Source organism: Capsicum annuum, chromosome 10 (genome assembly GCF_002878395.1).
Source record: "Capsicum annuum cultivar UCD-10X-F1 chromosome 10, UCD10Xv1.1, whole genome shotgun sequence".
NCBI lineage: Eukaryota > Viridiplantae > Streptophyta > Magnoliopsida > Solanales > Solanaceae > Capsicum > Capsicum annuum.
This window is the reverse complement of record NC_061120.1, coordinates 77,788,987-77,802,837: the sequence shown is the minus strand read 5'-3', so window position 1 is coordinate 77,802,837 and position 13,851 is coordinate 77,788,987.

Below are 13,851 nucleotides of genomic sequence, written 5' to 3'. Positions count from 1 at the left end.
AGTATTTTCATGATTTCAAATAATAAATTTCATTTTTTTAAAAGATATTTGTTTGGTTGACTTTTTTTTCACATTATATATTAAGGTTAATTAAGAAAGATCTTATTAACGTAGAATAGATCAATAAAATTTGAACTCGCATCATTATAACTTTATAATTTAAAATTTAACCTCTTATTTAGTCAATTACTTTTGTTCGAAATACATGAATGAGTCACACATGACACACCAACAATAATTCAATGTGATATCATAATAGAGGTTGAAAACCAATCACAATACTAAATTAATAGAAAAACGTTACACAAAAAACATGAGAAAAACAAAGTGTGTGTGATGTACTACTAAACAACATAAAACTTGACGTTTAAATTACCTATCATAAATCCGTAATTATGTGAAGGTTATTGACATAGACGATCAAGAGTAGAAGAGACATTGGAACTGCCAAAAAAACCATAAAATTTAATGCTTGAATCATTTACCATATACTCAAAAAGAAAAATAATTAAATATTGAATTTACTTATATTTGTCTCCACTTTCTCTTGACTACAATAAAACAAATAACACCAATATTCAAGAAAATCTGCAATAATATTAAGAAGATAATTAGTAAACTAATATTTAAAGTAATTTTGATAGGATTCATACTACAATTTAATTTGTCTAAAATAACGTGAACTTTTTATTTTGCAAAAAAAATAGTTTTGATAGGACTTCTAGTACAATTTAGTTTGCCTAACATTAGGTGAGTTTTAGTTTTAAAAAATATTTATTATTAGTGTTTATATATAATTATAGTTTATGAAAAATAGTGAAAAAATATTTTGTCTATTGGGAACGGACTTCGCATGTGTAGCATTTAATTATTTTAAAATTAAAATTTAATAATTATTTATTTAGTTAATTTAAAATTATAAACATTACATAAATAATAGATAAAGAAATTTATATCCTAAAAAATTAAATTATTTATTAAATAAATATTATTTGATATTGAATAAATAATAAGAAAAGTTAAGTTGATTCATAGCATGATTGTACTTAAATTTTGATTTATAGCAAAACTACTATCTTTAAATCTATTACTTATTTAAGTCATTAAAATAAAGCACTATGTTTTTTGCATCTTTTTAAATTTAAACAAAAGATTGTCAAGTTCATACAAATTCACATTGAAAATAACATAATAACCTAAAATAATAATAATCACAATCTCTTATTTCTGAAAAAATTTAAATTGGATGATTAATATAAAAGAAAAAAGATAAACAGATACAATACCACATAATGTACTATTGATTGAGATAGACACATAGATAAAGCTAACATTATGTGCTTGCAACAAAACCTTATTAAAGAATAGAATGAGACAATGAAATCTTACGTATGGTGAAAGATGTCCCTCAAAGTGTGTGATGGTCTTTGAAATTGAAACAATCTCTAACATCCACGATAGTTGAGATATAATATTTGAGAAGTTTGAATTTAATTGAGCAAAAGATTCGGACGATTGTATACTGCATACAACTATAGGTATTTGAGGCTGAAGCATGCACAAACCATCATGACTCTATCTTCTTTATAGTACAATAATGAAGCACACACGAACCACTATGATTCTATCTTCTTTATAGTACAATAATATAATTATATTAACATAACGAATGAAAAGAACATCAAATTAAAAAGAACATAATGAATAAATACACCTAACAAATTAAATTGGACTTCTTTTTCTTTTACCATATATACACCTATTATTTTAGGAAAAGTTGAAAGTCACGGTAATAAAAAAGAATTTCAGCCGGAGTAAATTTTTTTTTTGGAGAAAAATTAATGTGAGGAAAAAAGTAAAAAATCATTTTTTCTATTACAAATTATTTTAATGAAGCACAAAAAGTTAAACAACAATTTAAAATTATAGATAAAGAAAAATATAAAATTAACATTACTTTTATATAAGTTAATAAAAGTTATGGACCAAGGCTATTAATTTTTTTAGCACGTTTGATATGGGTTTTGGTCTTTTTTTTGGGTCAAGGGGTGAGTTCTAACAACAGATGGGTAATCTGTTGCGACATGTGACAATCCATTTGATAATTTACAACAGATGGGTAATCTATCGCAACAGATTACTTAATCTATTTGATAATTTGCAATAGATTAGTATCTGATGCAACAGGTTGAACATTTGTTTTTCTACAATTTCAATTGAGTTCATATACCTAAATTGATTAAATTAGGATTTGGGGTGGGTGAGTTCATAGGGTCAATTACAACTTCAATTGAGTCTTTTGGCAATTGCGTGATGAGAGGGTTAAAAATTATGCATACCTTTTATAATTTTAAAAAATAATTGAGATCAATTCGGACCAAATTAACATTTTTAAAACTTTTCATTATTTTCCAAAATACAAATCAACCCATACAAATCATCCATTTGCGAGAAAAATATTTCATCATTTCAAAACTCGAGTTCTCGCTCTTTTCTCTTTCTCACTTAATTATACAGTACAGACAACAACTAAAACTACTCAACAAATTTCTCTACCCTTCACAACATATCAATTTTCTTCTCATTTTCGACTACATAGGTGTTATTTTAAACTTTATTCTTGCTTGTATCAGTCATTTTCTCTATTTTTGTAGGTAACAAAGTTTGAGAAGAGTTTTTGTTATTTTTTTCTAAAAAATAAGGGCTTTTAAGTTAATGATGAAAAAAAAACTTTTAGTTTTGTTATATTTGAGAATGAGTTTACAATTTTGAGTTTTGATGATAAAATCATCAGATGAACTCGAGAAAACCCTAGTTTCTGTCGCAGTGTTCTATTGACTGTCATGGTATTATTGGATGGTGTTTTTGGTGTTTGTAGTGGTGGTGGTGTTCATCGTTATCGTGACACTAGTGGTGGCTGTTGGTGGCATTGGTTGGTGGTATTTATGGTGGCTGTCGACGGTGTCGGTATTCATGGTATTTATGGAATGGGTTGGTGGTGTTTGTGGTGGTGGTGGCTGTTGGTGTGTCATTATCGCTGGTGTTTGTAATTTATTTTTTAAAATTTATGCATACATCAATTGTAATGTATTTTTTGTTTTTCCTGTTGTTTGTAGGTAAAACATGTCTTCCAAAAGAAAAGAAAGTGAAAGTGGATCAACGTTTGACCACCCCAAAAAAAAAGCTATAGTACAGAGAGATTTGGAGGAGCTTCCTGAACAATCTCAATCAGGGAAATAAAGTGAAGCTGAGGAGAGATATGAAAACATTAAGAGAGGTAGACAAAGGTCTATAGACGGTGATGAAGAAAATAAAAGTGAGAAAAGGAGGAATTAGAGAGTGAGAAAGAGAAAGAGAAAGAGAAAGAGAAAGAGGATTATCATCAACATGATGATAATGGATCACCAATGGGGCATGACTTAATATCGACATCCCAGCATGATCCTGTCAAAACTTTTAGTATTGACAAGTTTCAAGTTGCGATGCCTATAAATGACAAAAAAGCAGAAGAACTAACTGTCAAATTATACTTAAATGTCAGATGGGGAGTAAATTTACTGATTTTAGGAAAATTATGAAGGACAAAAACATAGACAGACTTTTTAAGAAGAGATGCTTTGGACGGTTTCTTAAGCTGGCTGAGGACTCCCCTTCTCGTTTCCCTATGAGGATGATATATGGTCTTCTCAAGCGCAGGATCAAGTATGTGAGGGCAACAAAAAGATGGATGAAATCTGGATCAACTACTGTGGCATGCTGATTTGTTTTGGCTTGCAAGAGTTTACCGTAGTAACAGGCTTGAGATGCCATCATCTAGAAGAACCACCTATCACCAAGGGAACACCCTGCAAATGATCCAAAGTAAGAAAACGTAAGGAAAAAATAGATGGTTTGTTTGACGTTGCTCGACGTGGCTATAAAGCATTAGATTTTTTGATAGATCTCGTAGATACAACCATACCTAAGAAGTACAGGGAGAAATTGTTCTTAGTTTGGTTTGCGAATTTGGTTATATTGGCAAGAGATGTCAACAAGGTCATAGAAGATGATTTGTTGGCGCATGCTGAGTATTTTGATAAATTCAACAATTATCCCTGGGGATATGATAGCTTTTACTTGATTGTCCAATATTTACTGGCAAAGCTAACTTCAGGGATGACCATATTATACGGCTTTCCTTGGCTTTCATGGTAAAATTACTCACTATTTCAACTCATCCATAAGTTATACTTAATATAGTTATTATGACTTTTTTTGTGCTTGCTTCCTGTTTACATTTTTTAGGCTTGGGCATTTGAAGCCATTTCTCCCCTTCGAAAGAAGGTAATGGATTACCCAGATGAGGTTTCTCATCCAAGGATGTTTAGGTGGTTGGATGCAAAGAACAATACCAAAATTAAGGAGGCTGAGCTCTTTAACCCTCCGGATGATGCAGTACGTCTTCTTCAAGTAAAATAATTTTAATCAATAAAAATTATTGAATAGATGTTATAGATGGCGTAACAGATATTATATCTGATGCACCAGATGGCATATCTGTTGTGATAGATTACTCGTCCTATGACAACTGATGCAACAGATGGATAATCTGTTATGACAGATAATTGATATCTTGCATCAAATTACCCATCTGTTCTTTAGTTCTCTGAACCCGACTCCTAACAGATTAACCATCTATTGTAAATTATGCAACAGGTGTGAAATCTGATATAACATATTATTAATACACATATAGATCATCTGTTGTGTAATATGTAACCCAACAGATTACCCGACTTGCACAACTTGTGCAACAAATTGGTAATCTGTTGCAATAGATGATTGATATTTTGCATCAGATTATCCATGTATCGCTCTGCTTCTCTGAACCCGACTCAAATAGATTTTAACCATCTGTTGATAACTATGCAATAGATGTATAAGCTGATGCAACATATTGTCAATCTGTTGCAAAAGTTGACTATTAAAATGTTAACACAACTATGAAAATTATTATATTATATAATTTAAATGTATATGTTTTTTTTTCTAGGTTGTGTATCCACGGATCATTGCTATTGAGGAAGAGTCATTGATAACTTCTTATATTACTCTAGGTCATGTTGATACTATAGCATACCCAATGGTGGAGTTAATAAGGAAGGAATTGGATGGAGCAACAACCATAAGAAAAGCAGTTAGGCAAGGGCAGCCTAATGTTGAGGCTCTTCATGACCAACCTACTAAGGCAGATCCGAGTGCTTTTTCTGGTGGAGTTGTTAGTATTGGTGGCAGTCATACTGATGCTGCTACCACTCAGGATGATGAGTATGTTGATGCTCAATAAAAAATAAATATGTTTGAAAACATCCTTTTTCACCCTTACATAGGTCCTTCTCACCTCTTTTCACCCTCGTGTTCTCATTACGAATGCGAAGAGTGCAAGGACAGCTAGGATAAACTCTTTAAAAAAGTAGAGACTATCTCTAAAGATGTCAAGGAATTCAAATCCTAGAGGGGTTTCATACCATACAAGAGCTTGAGGGAGCGATACACTGCTACATTGTTGGTTAGGAGAAAGAAAAGAGCAATAACCAATGTCCTCTCCTATCAAAAATAAAAAGTAATTGCAACTTCTCCCTTTCAAAAAGCTATTGAAGTTCAGGGGACATTCAAGAAGAAGGTGGACATATGCGTGGAACTTGACGCCAAAGACAAGAGGGAGCTGCGACAGGCCAAGAATGCCAAGCCAGGCGCACTAGATTACCCTAGGCCTCCGTTTTCCCCCAAGACTTCCAGACTATGATAGATATACATATGTAGTACAAGGATAAGACAAGTTTAATTTTCCTAACCTAGACTTCTAATATAATCTACCCCATAAAGAAGAAGCTACACAGCAAATATGGAATTTATTGCAACAGCTGGGTATTCTGGTGCAATTGGCAGTGGTTCTATTGCAGCTTACTATCCATCTGTTACATAAGTTGTATTGGATTATTGATTCAGAGAACCATATGCAGCAGATGGGCCATCTTTACAATTACTAACCTATTTAAAAATTTTCTTCTTATATCACAACATGTTGACAAAAATCTCTGCCTCATGAGGGAAAGTCAATTAACGTATACGAAAGCTTATGACGCTGCCGATAGGATAATGAACCTCGACTTCTGTAAGAAGCTTACGGATAAGTACGATCAACTCAATAATGCTTCATTAGATTGTGGCACGAGATTTGATTTCTTAGCTTCTATGTTGGACTGGAATGAAGAAGAAATGATAAAATATGTTAGAGGGGAGAGGCCAAATCCACACGGCAAGAGATGGACCTAGGAAAGTCATTAGTGTGAAGGTCATACATTATCGGCCTGTTGAGATACTACTCGAGGAGGGAAAAATAAATGTTTATAACTGCAATGAACCTCTTATCGACAATGTCGATCTTTTTTTTCTCGTGGAGCCACTGATGGAGCTGTTGCCCATCTTATTGAGGGAGAGTAAACTGATGAATCATTTGACAAAGGAAACGTTGATGAAGAAATCATGGGATTATGGCGGTCGAAACAACGACATGATCCTTCCAAAAAATAATGTCTGTTAAGCGAGTGGATCGCATACTCTTGCACACATCAAATGTTTATTGACTGACACAGAAATGGCTGAGCCAATGACTTTTCTGTGTGACAATGCTGTGGAAAACCTGAAAGAAGTCTGGGATTATGGGGTACTAACTGGATGCTTGGAGCCTATGTATATAGAAGATCTTGTGAAATAACAATTTTTTATTTCAAGTCACACTCCACTTTACTTTAAATTACATGTACATGTAGTGGCAATAGTTTTTTCCTGATAGAATTAAAGTTGAGTTTTTTATAATGCAATAAATTGTCAATCTGTTGTAAAATATATTTTATCTGTTCTAGCAGATACTTTATGTGTTGTAATAGGTTGGTCATATGTTGCATTATACCGATGTTATTTCTATCTGATATAAGTCTAATTTGTTGCAATAGAGGAAAGACCTATTTGATATTTTCCAACAGATGACCTAAATTTTACAATATGTGCCTAAATCTGTTTGATATTTTGCAGCAATTACACGCTTGAATAACCACGTGCTCGAAGCACCAAACCAGTAGCATATACACCACCATGAAAATTTCAGCAATTAAGCTTGAGAATCCATGTGCCCAACACCACCAAACCAGTAGCAATAATGACAACAATGTAGTATCTTCTAGCTCAATTTTTTTTCTCTTCAGAAGCTTGACTTTCTTCAATAAACCCCAGATTACATGATTTGCTTGTGAAGGGTGTCATTCTTCATACCAATCAAAGTAATCGCATCCACCTAATTTCTATAAAAATAAGAACACAATTACAAAATAATTACAAGTCAATAATTAATCAACTAATTAAATAAAAATATATTACCTTTAAAATCTTACAAGTAAAAAGCCTATGACCTAGATTTTTTTGAGTCCAAGAAGTCTTCAATAGAGCTTCATGACCGCACTTACAATACAAAATCATTATCACAAAAAACAGTGGAAGATGCGCTCGACATTGTCAAGCTCAGTTGGAAAAAATTAAAAAAAGATGAAGAAAAGAAAGACCAGATGCAAATAATTTGAATAATTTGGATAGATAAAAAAAGAAGATGACGAAGAAGAAGATTTGAGAATTTAGGGTTAAATTTTAGGAAGAAGATTAATATATAAGACATTGGGGAAAAAAATGACTGTTGGGGACAAAATCAGATGCCAAGTCAGCAAAAAGTGACAACCTGACACATTTGTGCCTATTTTATTTTACGTGTTTAAAATGATCACTGTCTACTTGATGCTTATTTTATTTTAGCTGTTTGAATTGAACACTGTTGATAGGTTCTGCCTTTTTTATTTCAATTCACTTTCACTTTTTCACATGTAGTGGCAATTTTTTTATGTCCAATGAAAGTTTAATTTTTATAATGTAACAGATTCTTCATCCATTGTAACAGATATTCTACTTATTCTGACATATAGTTTATCTGTTGTAACAGGTTGGTCCTCTGTTGCATTATGTCGGTGTTTCTATCTAAGTCTATCTATTGCAGCAGTGGGAAACCTGTTTGATAAATTTCAACAGATTACCTACCTGTTGCAACATATGTCAAATATGTTCGATATTTTCCAATAGATGTGACATCTGTTGCAACAGATACATTATCAATTGTAATATTTGAATCTAGTATTTTGTTTCAATTAATAAGTTCAAAAATAAGGAAAAATAAAATTCATAGACAAAATAAAATAAATTGAAACCTTAAGAAATTAGCTGAAATAAAATCAATGACTAAATAAAATGTAAAACAATTGTTATGGGTACAGATCTCAACAAATACATCAACAATTTAAGTATTGATTCCAAGGAGTCCTAAGGAGGGGTGAGGTTATTACTTTGACAGACTCAATCTATAAATATCTACTCAATATGGACAAGTTGTTCTTCATCTGGTGCTATGGAATTCGGCTTTGCTCATCGTGGATCTTTATTGTCGCTTACGTATGATTTCTACACTGTCTGTTCTTCATATTTCCATAAAAAAGTAGAGTAGCATATTGTTAATGTTGTTCAGCAGTAGTTTCTACATCCACCTGGAAATCCAGAATTAGTCAATGCTAATCACGGAGATACAACAAAATGAAAAAGGATAACTCACCTGTTCTAGCAAATCAAATAGGTCTTTCTCTTATTTTAAATTGTCCCAAATAGATTATATTTCTATTGCAACAATGAATCAACTGATGGATCAAATTTCTACATGAGAAAGACCTGTATGATAATTTCTAACGAATGAACTATCTGTTGCAATATATGACTAATTTATTGTAGCAGATAGGTCATCTGTTGGTATAAATAAAAGTGGTACGAAGAGATGTTTGATTTGCTAAAATAGACGACACATATATCACAACAGGTACTTTATCTGGTGCAACAAGTTAGTTAACTATTCTAATAGATGCATAAATCTGTTTGACAATTTTCAGCAGATGTGTCATGCGTTGAAACATACATGTGTCTGTTTGTTATTTGGAAGACATAAATATTAACCTTATTCAGCTAGTGCTACTCTTCTTTGGATATTGTACATTGCTTAGTGCAACACACGGACAGAGGAGTTAAAATTTTGCTCTTTTGGATGCTTGATAATGCCTTGGAAATCACTTTCCTTCTTCTCTTAGCTTTAATCTCTAATGGAGTGGATGAGAATAAAATCTTCTTTGATGGAATGACACCCCTCTTAGATGTCAATTCCTTTACAGAAGCAGTTAATGCATTAATAACATTAATTACTACATCATGTTTTGTCCTGCAGTCTTGATATTTGCATGCAAAACATTCGCTGGGAGAGGCAAAATTTGTATAACTAGTATGATTATTCTCATAATGATTTATTTTAAAAACTGTAAGAAGATCATCATTAGCACCAACAAGCAGTACCACTACCACCACCAACAACTCCATCACCACTAAGACCATCAACAACAACTAGCCCACCCTCTAAAATTATTTTTCTTGTAATGGCTGTTGCTCCAAACAATTCTATCTTTATTCTGTCGATGACCTTAGGATCCAATAAAGTTTGCACAGACCGTAAAGTAAGGAAAAATGGCATCTTCAACTCTTGATTGGTCGGAACTAGGGACGGATGCACAATCTAACATAAATCATTGCATATATTAGAATGATAATTAGATCATTCAAAAAATCATTAATTAAAATAAAAAATTATTTATAATTATACTTACTGCATCCTTCGGGGGGTTGAAGAGATCAAGAAATTTTGCATTTTTATTAGTTTTGGCAGACAACCATCTCAAGATTCTTGGACAGAAAACTTCTTCCTGGTAGTTCACCTGTTGTCTCAAATGAGGAATGGCTTCAAACGCCTAAACGTATAAAATAACTCCAATAAATCAAAATTATTATTGAGTAAAAAAAATGAATAACATAATAATAAAAGAAAGAAATGAAATATTTCCCATGGAAAGCCATATAAGTTGATTTTCTTTCGCGCTAATGGAGTAAATAAATATTGGACAGTCATTTTGAAGATTTCATAACCCCAAGGATAGCTATTAAATGCCTCAAGATCCTTGGAGAGATTTTTTAAACCAACACTTACGTTGTTGTTAATGTCTCTCGCTCAAAGAATATTATGTACAAACAAAACCAAGCACAACGACTGCTTGTGCTTCTTTGAAAGTTCTTTACCTTTCAACGCTTCTATCAAATTTTTATTTTTGAATCTTGGACCAACAATGGACACCAGGTCAGCATATCACACGACTTGCCTTTACCTTTTTTGGGTGTGCGAGGTATTTTTTTGGGTTAGAATAGGTATAACTTGAGAAGGAGGATAACATTTTAGTCCAGTAACTATGGCAAACTCTTTCCAACCAAAATAAACAGGCATGCCACAGTAATTTATCCATACTTCATCCATCTTATCTTTGTTTTCATACATAAACCTATGCTTGAGAAGTTCATATACCATTTTTATTTAGAAACGAGCATTGTTGTCCTCCAAAAAATCAAGATATTTTCCAAAGTAGCTGTCCCTAAAATAAGCATCCAATTTTTGTTCTCGAAGTATTTTCTGAAGGCATCAAAAGATTTTTCCATGGATGACTTAACCACGAAATCACCTGTTAAATCTGTAGCACCATCGCACTGCATTCTTATAGGATAACGATCAATGCTGAAGGTTTTGATCAACTCTTCGGTGGACGGGCTATTAACATTTGGATATTTCTTTTGAAATATTCCTCTTCCCCGTTTTTATCATATTATGCTCTTAATTAAGATAACGCTTGTAAAGTAAGCTCATAGAGTGGTGGATGTAACCTAGCTACTTCACTTGGACTTGATTCGGCTTCTGTTCTTTTGGGAGCCATATTATCTAAAATTAACAGGAACATAAAAAAATATATTATAGTTGATTAATGCATCATCAAAAAAGGATAACAGTAAATATAACAAGCAAAACAATAAAATAACAGTTCCAAAAGATCACTTATCTATTGCACCAAGTAGTATATTTGTTGCAGCATATTACAAACCTGTTGTAGTGGATAAGAAATCTTTTGCAATAATACAAAATATATCAATTATCTTTTAAGACAGATGAATGGTCTGTGCAATAGATCATACATTATTGCAACATGAGTGATCTGTTGGATTAGTTAAATAACCTGTTGCAGCGGATGAGTAATCTGTTGCAACAATATAAAACACATCACTCACCTGTTGAGAAAAATAAATGGTCTGTGTGATCACACATCTATTGCAATATATGAGTGATCTTTCGAAATAGTTAACTAACCTGCATCAACGACTGAGTAATCTATTGCGATAATACAAAACATATCACTCATCCGTTGAGAAAGATGAATGGTTTATGCAACAGGTCACTCATCTATTGCAACACATAAGTGATCTATTGGGACCTGTAGCAATGGCTGAGTAATCTATTTTGACAATACCAAACATATCACTCATCTGTTGATAAAGATGAATGGTCTGTCCGATAGGTCACACATCTGTTGCAACACACGAGTGATCTATTGGAACAGATATCAACGGTCAATATTGTTTAGATTTCTTCCAATATTAGGTCATTTATCGTGACAGATAAATGATCAGTTAGAAAATCATGTCTTGGAAATATCTTATTGGAAGAGTTGATATGATTTTATCCAACAGGAGCTTCATCTAGTGCATTATATCATTAATTCGATGGTTCTTCCATTGCATCAGATGGTTAATCAGTTGCATCAGATTTTTTATTCGATACTTAATCTATTGCAACATGTGGTTAATCTGTTGCATCAGATAGTTAAACTATTGCATCATACGATAAATATATTACATCAGAATTGTAATCTGGTGGTACCTCTGGTGCATCAGATGGTTTATCTGGTGTATCATCTGACAAATCTATTACTTCAAATGGTTAATATATTGAACCAGATGGATAATCTGTTGGATAAAATAAAAAATAGTAGCATAATTTTAATCAACAAAAAAACAACAATATCACCATTTTTACCAAGAACAAGAACAGAACAAATCAATCCAAATTGTTGTTTTGTTTTTATAAACACAAACAACAAAAATCAAACTTCAAAAAAAGGCAACAAACAATAAAAATCATAATTCACTTCGAAAAGAGAACAGAAAAAATACCAGAAATTAGGGTTTTGTTCAGACCACATTTCAAATTAAAGCAACAATATTGAAATTGTTAACCAATACTATAAGAGAAGTTAACTCAAGTTCCTCGTTTTCTTCAAAACTAAAAAGACCATAAATTTTTACCCGTGAAAGAAGAAAAGAAACGATGATTGTGACTGGAGAGCAAGGTTGTCACGTCGATTGAAGGTTGAAGAATTTAAAGCTTTTGTGGCCAGAGAGCAAGGCTATCACGTTGATTGAAGGTTGAAGTCGAAAAAGAACTCAAAGCCAACTATTTATCATCGGATGTTAAAGTCACTGAGGATTAAAAGTAGAAATTTGCAGAACTGTTGGTTGGGAGAGAGTTGAGAGAAAGTGTCGAGAGAGAGAGAGTAGAAAGACTGGTTGATTTGGATTGAAGAGGGGTGTGGGTTGGGTTGATTTGTATTTTTAAAAAGATTAGAAAGTTTTAAAAATATTAATCAAGTCCACAATTAACTTAATCAAGTTTTCTAATAATGTTTTACCCTTTAAGTTGCTCAATGTCACAAATCCTTCATTCAAGACTTAAAAGACATCTTTCCTTCAATTTTCTCAGCTTTTTGCCTATTTTTAGGGGTTAAGTAGTTGGAAATTTTTTTTCTTTAACCTATTTATGAATTTAATTATAATAAAAAAGTTTACTTGTATAGAAGTTAAGAAAAGTTATGGACCAAGCCTATTTTAATGGAAAAATATTTTTTTATTTTCTTAGCACGTTTGATATGGGTTTTGGCCTATTTTTTGGGTCAAGTTTTTTTTTAAGACGTTTGTTATGAAATTTTGCCTATTTTTCAGGGGTCGAGACTATTTGAAAATGGAGATTTTTACCAATTTTTGGGATCAAGTAGTTGGAAAAGTTTTTTTTTCTTTTTTACCTATTTTCTAATTTAATTATAATAAAACAGCTCTTCCCTATTTAATTTTTAATATCATTAAAATAATTAAAAAAATTGAAAAGGTGACTTTATCTAAAGCAGAAATTTTTAATGAAGAGCGAAAAGTTCAAATCACTTTTCTATGGGTATTCACACTTTTAATATATTATAAATTATAGATTATAAATATAGATTATAGATATAGATATAGATATAAACATAGATATAGATATAGATATAGATATAGATATAGATATAGATATAGATATGGATATGGATATGGACTAGTAAAGAGATAGCTTGTGCTGTGCACGACCCAATAATACTACTAAAAATTAAATTTTACATTTTTTTGGTAATAAAAATATCATTATTTTGTTATTCATAAGTATTATTTGAAAAATAAAGTTTCAAATGACTCTTCCATGTGATCAAAGTTATGTAAATTATCAACTTATATTTACAAAAAAGAAATCATTTAGCACCTTTGAATAAAAGTCTAAAAATAGAGTTTTCAATTCTAACTTTAATTCACCCATAAAAATTTAAATATATGATGATAAACATGACAATGACAATCATAAGTTAAAGAATTTTTTTTTAATGTATTGTTAAGCATATTAGATTTAAATATGATAAGATCTGAAAACATAAACTCATTTCATTTATAATTATGTGTTCGAAAATTTGATATTCGGACAAATAATTGAGATAGTATTTTGTTTTTATA